The sequence below is a fragment of the Triticum dicoccoides genome, chromosome 4B, assembly GCF_002162155.2.
Source record: "Triticum dicoccoides isolate Atlit2015 ecotype Zavitan chromosome 4B, WEW_v2.0, whole genome shotgun sequence".
In the NCBI taxonomy this organism is placed as follows: domain Eukaryota; kingdom Viridiplantae; phylum Streptophyta; class Magnoliopsida; order Poales; family Poaceae; genus Triticum; species Triticum dicoccoides.
The window spans coordinates 398,808,937-398,816,550 of NC_041387.1; the positions used below are offsets into that span (position 1 = coordinate 398,808,937).

Consider the following 7,614-nt stretch of genomic DNA (forward strand, 5'->3'; position numbering starts at 1 on the left):
AAACAGAGTTCCCACAATGAATAAAGAGATTACCCCATTTGAGGAATGCAAAAGGAAAAGGCTTGAACTCTTTTATTTATGAACTTGAGGTTGCTTGGCAAAAATCAACGTGCCGATTCCCAAGCATCAACTTGGACCAAAGCCGTTGATTGTGTTTTTCTGGGCTATGCTTTCCATAGCATTGGCTACATATTTTTAGTGGTCAAATCTGAGATTCCCTAACATGAATGTTGGTACAATTATGGAGTCGAATGATGCAGGCTTCTTTGAGGATATTTTCCTATAAAAGATATGTGTAGCTCATCTAGTCAGAGGTTAGAGGCAACTCCTAAACGTTTTGTTCCATTGGAACATTCTAAGCGGAAACACACTGAGATTCCTAAGGAGGATGACAATGAAGCTCCTAGAAAGAGCAACAGACAAAGGACCGCAAAGTCATTTGGTGGAGATTTCATTGTGTACCTCATGAATGACACTCCCACTTCTATTTCAAAAGCTTATGCATCTCTTGATGTTGAATACTGAAAAGAAGTTCTATGTAGCGAAAGGGATTCCGTCATGCCTAACGGGACATGGGAGGTCACTGATCGTCCTTATTGGTGTAAACCTGTAGGATGTAATTGGATGCTTAAGAAAAAGTTTAGGCCTGATGGTACAATTGAAAAGTACAAGGCACGACTTATAGCCAAGGGTTAACCAAAAAAGAAGGTGAAGATTTCTTTGATACTTATGAGCATGTGGCCAAATTGACCACCATTCGAGTACTACTCTCATTGGCTGCCTCACACAATCTAATTGTTCATCAAATGGACAAGACAGTTTTCCTAAATGGAGAGTTGGAAGAGGAAATATAAATGGAACAGCCTGATGGTTTGTAGTAGATGGTCATGAAGGAGAGGTGTGTAAGTTGGCGAAATCTCCAAAAAAGAAGGTGAAGATTTCTTTGATACTTATGAGCATGTGGCCAAATTGACGACCATTCGAGTACTACTCTCATTGGCTGCCTCACACAATCTTCTCGTTCATCAAATGGACAAGACAGTTTTCCTAAATGGAGAGTTGGAAGAGGAAATATAAATGGAACAGCCTGATGGTTTGTAGTAGATGGTCATGAAGGAGAGGTGTGTAAGTTGGCGAAATCTTTGTATGGCTTGAAACAAGCACCTAAGCAATGGCACGAGAAGTTTGAAAGACCTTGGTGCAAATGAAGCCGACAAACGTTTGTACTATCGCCATGGTGGGGGCGAGGGAGTTATGTTGTGTTTGTATGTTGATGACATACTTATATTGGGACAAATTTCAAGGTCACTGAGGAAGTGAAATATTTTCTATCTCATAACTTTGAGATGTAAGACCTGGAATAGCTGATGTTACATTGAACATCAAGCTTTTGAGAGGTGATGATGGTGGGATCACTTTGTTACAGTCCCACTATGTGGAGAAGGTTCTAGGTCTCTTTGGATATTCAGATTGTAAACCTTCTGGAACACCTTAAGATTCAAGTGTGTTGATTCGAAAGAATGAAGGAGAAACAAAGGATCAATTGAGATATTCTCAAATCATCAGCTCGCTTATGTATATAGCTAGCGCTATGAGGCCTGACATCTCGTTTGTTGTGAGCAACCTAAGCCGGTTTGTATCTAACCTGGGAGATGCTCATTGGCATGCTCAACAAAGGATAACACGCCATCTCAAAAGTACTGTGAGTTATGGACTTCACTTGATGTGGCCGTTAGTGCAAGAGATAATCTTCCGAATGTGTTACAAGTTGGCTCTTTTAGCTTTGAGATTCCACCAACTGAACCGAAGAAAGATGAAGTTAAGCCAACCTTCAGAACTCCATGTGTTGACACATTATGGTAGGAAATATACCAGTCAATTTTGATTCGGTTTGGCAACCTACTGTGAACATAGTGTATCATGTTACATGAGTCAAGTCTATTTCTTTTTGTCTAGTATACTAGTGACGTTGTCAAATAGTTTCCTAGGTGATCAAGGTGGCTAGATATTTAATTAGGTAAATCTAGCTTAGTTTGAATAGGAGAGAGAGAGTCCGTACCAACTATGTTTGCTTGTGAGTCGGTTCCGATCGGATGTGGATGCCTATATCTCTATTCCTAAGGGAGCAGTTGGTAGTCTCGCTTCTAGGTTTTTTTTAGTCCCACCTCCCACGGTTTATTTTCGTCCTAAAAAAATCTACGAAATTTCGTAGGTTAACCAGGGACAACTCCCACCTCCCAGATTTTTTTTCGTCCCACCTCCCATGGTTTTTTTTTGGTACCTCGTCCCACCTCACACTAAGCCGCCACGAACCGCAAAAACCGCCTACATTAGCCAAATCAACAAATCTCTCTCATTAATGCAATTTTCTTTAGGAAACAAATAATAGATTCTTTCCTACCTTAGCCAAATCAACGGATCTCTCCCATTAACGCAATTTGCTTTAGTAAACAAATAATAGATTCTTTCCTACCTTAGCCAAATCAACGGATCTCTCTCATTAATGCAATTTGCTTTAGGAAACAAATAATAGATTTTCAGGAAACAAATAATCTCTAATCTCTAATCTCTATCTCTAATCTCTATCTCTAATCTCTAATCCCTAATCTCTAATCTCTAATCTCTAATCTCTAATAATAATAATAATCTCTATCTCTACTCCTAATGGACAAGTTGGTTGAATAGTCCGGTTTATTTTCGTCTCACATCCCACCACCATATCTACTCACGTTAATTTTTTTTACCCTCACAATAAAAAGTTTCCTAACCTTTCCAAAGTTTCCTAACTAGACACGTTATAAACGGGCAGGAACTGATAGCACGTTACCAATCAATAAAATTTAGTTTCATGACAATCAATTCCAAATCCTAATTTTCCTAATATGTCGATCTTTCTCAAATCCTAATAAGCCCTCTTCCTCTTTCCTTTTTCACCGCTCCACCTAGAAAAAAAGACCCATCAATCACGCAGCCCCTCCCTGCCTCTCCCCAACTCCCCAAGCGACATCCTCTCTCCCCTCCCTGCCGTCCTCCAAGACGCCCTCGTCGGCGCACTCTTCATCGGAGCGCCGTCCGCTGGAAGCCGGAGTCGGGAAGGAGAGCAGCCACCAGCGGGGGAGACCACAAGGGGAGGTGTTGGTTCTTTCTCCGATTGATGCATCCGCTTGTGGGGGCATTGCTGGTGGGGGGCGAGGAGCGATGTTGGTGGCCGTGCTGGGGCCCGGCGGCGTGGGCGGGCGCGCTGGAACTGGTTGTGTCGATGGCGTCGTTACCGCCGGAGACCACATTCGTGTGGGCGCTGGCCAGCGCCGGGTGCGTGGCCAGGTAGGTGCGCGTGCCTTTCGACGGTCTGCTCGACCCGGCCGGGTCGGCGGCTGTACGGCTTCGATGTGCTGCGCACTGCAAAGGGCTTCCGTCACTCGATGAGGTCATCCAGCGGTAAGGGGAAAACCCCCCTTCGATCCCAACACTACCCCACCACAACAATCCATTGCTAAATTTTCTATGACTGTTTGGTTAAATTTGCAGGTCGGACAAGCTCGTTGGCCACATTGGGTAGCTGCCGCCCTCTGCTGAGATTGTTCACACCATGGATGAGATCTCCAACACTGTAAGTTACTCTTCTTTGGTTACGTTTTATTTAATCTGTGTAGTTTGATGTGGGTTGGCTGATGATTGGCTAGGTTTGCTCGGTCATTGATTCGGCGGAGCTGTGCAGGGACACGCACTCAGATAGGTGATTGGATGACGTCTGCTTGCTTCTTGTGTAATAATTTGGAAGCTCTGCAGCAAAGTGTTTTCAGTTTTCTTTTACTGAATATAAATATGTATGTGAACTAGGGAGTTTATGGAGGAAGCAGATAAGGCATCAATGATGAATTATGAGCATCTTCAAGTAAGGTCTATAACATAAATGGCATCTGTGAAAAGGGAGAGAGCAGAGTGAAATGACCAAACCAGAACGGTAACATTCATTTTCTGTGATTTTCTGCAGTACCTGAACACATATACTACTTTATAAAACGCGGTACTAAACGCTGAGAGTGAAGGTGCCCTGCCTACCAGAGGAATATGGGAAGGCAGCAAATAACTTGCGTATCGACTTTGAGAAAGGAGGGATTCATCTTCGTAACAGTTGCCATAGTGATAGTTATATTCTGTTGTGATTGTTAGCTTTGAATTTGAATTAGAAAGATAATGCTCTACCATTGCAGATAAACTCAAGCATCTTAATCAGCTGAACCTTGCAATTGTGCATCTGGGCAGAAAGTAGGTATTGGGCAGGCCGTTGCGAAGCTTAGTACTATTTTCACTGTCGAACTTGCATATATTGAAGTCAGTTGTAGTTCCAGTTTGGAATTTAGTACCATGCATATCAGCATATTAAGAGAAGCCTGATTGGTTCCATTGATTTGCTATAGAACGTTTTATTAGACATGAAGGTGCCTGGCCTTTCTTTTATAAAAATAGGGTAAGACCTACTTTGAAGAAAAATTGCTTGTTATGTTTACGAGTGGAGCGAGAAAACAATTGCTAATCTCCTTTCATATACTCATTTTTGTAGCTCAGTTGTCCATCTACAGATATTGGTGGTCATGCCTTGCCCCTCACTTCCCTCCAAGCTTGTCGCCCTCGCCCCCCTCTTTGAGGCAGCCTTGTTAGACCAAAAGAAGCAATACTTTCATTGATAGACTAAACGACTCATGGCATGTGGACTAATGGACATGTCTTTTAATCCAAGGCATGGAGAACTCGGTACATGTCGAGGAAGAGGAACATAATGCCGGAGGAAGGCAATAACAAGTATCATCTCAAGGAGTTCTTGATGGAGACGATTGGCCAGATCTTACTTGTAGCTTTTTTTGTGGGAAAGTCTTTGACTCCACATTGTTGGGCTAAGTTATGTTCGCACTCCGTTTTGGATTAAATCAATTGAACCTACTGAAAAAAAAATCCTTTGGGAGTGTGACATTAGCAGGCGCGACAAGAACGATGATGGGATGCTCACTGGAGATGAGGTCAAAAAGATGAATACGCCAATGATGCATAGATATATGTATGAATTGTACATGTACACACAAAACATACTGTGACAAGTATCTCATGCCAAGCTTTAGTTTCGGTAAGAGGTTTTGTTGCCCGTAGCAACGCATGGCCATTTAACTAGGTGTAATCCAAAATAAATAAATTAAAAGCCCGTAGCAACGCACGGGCGTTCTACTAGTATGCCTATATAAAAGGCTAGCGGCCGATCTAAGTCAGATTGGTTTGATCGTGACTTCAATAAAATTACAAAAGCGTCCCTTGTCGGGAGACACCAAATATTGTCTTCGTTGCTAATCCATGGAGATTTTGTTGCAGCTGCGCGTGGAGTCGATCTAATCTACTCGATGCAAGTTTTTGATTTTACATTCTTGCATCTTTGCTAGATCGGAATTTCTTATTGTTGCTGCTAGTACCATGAAAGATTGGACAGCGACTCGCGCAATTTATCATCTCGCTATTTTGTGCCTCATCATCACTATCGGGTACCCAAGGGTACTGGAGGGATATAACGATGCAAATTGGATATATGATCCTGGTGACCTTAAAGCCACAAGTGGTTATGTGTTTACACTTGGTGGTGGTGTTGTTTCCTAGAAGTCTTGCAAGCAGACCATCTTAACAAGACACAACCACGATTGAAGCAGAGTGGCTTCCTGAGCTTTTGATGGACTTGTCGGTAGTTGAAAAAACAATACCGGCTATCCTATTGAAGTGTGATAATCCAACAGTGATCATCAAGGTAAAGAGTTCTAAGGATAATAAGAAGTCATCAAGACATGTGAGGAGACTGAAATCTATCAGATTTAAGGGAAACTCTAGAGTTGTAGCATTGGACTATATAAACACATCGAAGAATCTGGCTGATCCCTTCACAAAGGGTTTATCATGAAATGTGATAGACAATGCATCAAGGGAGATGGGATTGAGACCCACTACATAAGTTACCCATGGTGATAACCCATTCTATGACCCATGGTGATAACCCATTCTATGTGATCGGAGATCACGTTAATTAGAATTGGCAAGACTATTGGGTAATTGAAAGGAGAATGTTTAATTTGTAAAGATCCACTCCGTTATGATGCAATTCCCTCCTAATCTATAAGGTAGGTTGATATTTATCTTAATGTGTTTTGAGTGGCTTGGGTAGGCAAAGATGTTGTCCTACAGAACATCTTGAAGGGACAGACCTATATGAGTTAAGACTGTTAAACTTGCACTCTGTAGTAAACTCATGAAAAGGTCCCCGGAGTATGAAATATACGCTCCCTACCTGCGAGAAAGCTTTTCAGCGGTCCAGTATCGGTCAAGGCTTTACGTAAAACTTTTTTGCACAAAACTTGCAGCTCAATGTCCACTGTCCAAGTTGTGAATGGGTGTAGTGTGGAGTTCTAGGTGGAAGTTTAACTTAACTGTTTCCAACTAAATACTGGTATATAAACAATGGTTTGGAACCATAGGCAAATTCTATGTGCCTCTGTGATCTGGTGGGATCTGGAGGGGGATTGTTGGAATTATTGGGCTTTAGCCCATTTATTTTATCCAATAATTCCTCGGAAAATCCCATAGGCCCATATGACCCATTCATGCATGACAAGGGGTGTGGAAAGTTTAGTTCCACCACGCAAGTGAAGGGTCTGGGTACCAACTTATAAGGTGAGTTGTTCCACACACCACTAAGAGCTTGAGAATAGAGCACATACATGCGCGCTCCGCCCGCCGCGCCATGCCTCACCTCACACGCGATCGTGTTTCGTGATCAAGCCGAGCCGCACTAGGATCTATGGAACACGTGCTTGTTGCCTTAATTTTTGCCATGCAAGAAAAGGTTGAAACTTTTTGCCTCCAGTGGGAGACGAATCTCAACAGCCGCACGGACTGTTTCTCTTCCTCTCCCTAGTGGATCAATTTGGGGCTTATATAAGAGGTCGCTCTTCTTCCACCAAACAGAATACACAAGTCCCTCACCTCGTCCAGAACCTTGTGCCACCTACTGCTTTTCCATCTCACTTCTCCGCGTGCACCGAGACGTGAGACAGCAGGCCTCCGAAGCCCTGCCTCTTGCAATCCTGTATGGGAGAGAGGCAATTAGGTTTTTGGTGAGCGCTCTAGCGCGACTGCTGGATCTTCCTCCATCGTGGCTAACAACGATGACTTCTTTTCCTACATTGACCACCTCCTCAGCGAAATGACGAACAACACACCTACATCTTCTTCCACCACACCGTATGTCTTCTTCTCTCTTTTGTTAGGGTTTGCGTCCGTTTTACGTCTTTTATCTATCAGTGTGGATATGATGTCCGTCTGTTATGTACCCAATTGCATGACTACTTACATCACTTTGCTACTTGTTTCGATTATCATCTCTATGATGGTTATCATGTTTTATCTATCATCTTTCTGGATTAAACTTAATGGAAAATTGCTCAAATATTCACAACACTCATCACTCCGTTAGGAAAGCAACTTAACTTTATTGAACGCCCAAGGGGCATATATATATTACACATGACTTGAAGTGCAAGGAAACTACATAGACTAATAAGGACTCCTAGACCAATACTAATA

At 42.6% G+C, this 7,614-nt stretch overlaps 1 long non-coding RNA gene and 1 pseudogene across 1 annotated transcript; one reads left to right on the forward strand and one right to left on the reverse strand.

The window, feature by feature from the left end:
- LOC119292692 overlaps positions 1 to 7,614 on the reverse strand; it is a 25,949-nt pseudogene that overhangs the window by 9,940 nt on the left and 8,395 nt on the right.
- Positions 3,527 to 5,152, forward strand: LOC119296317. Its single transcript, XR_005145097.1, has 3 exons — positions 3,527 to 3,610; positions 3,684 to 3,736; positions 3,841 to 5,152. It is a non-coding gene; the product is annotated as an uncharacterized LOC119296317 (long non-coding RNA).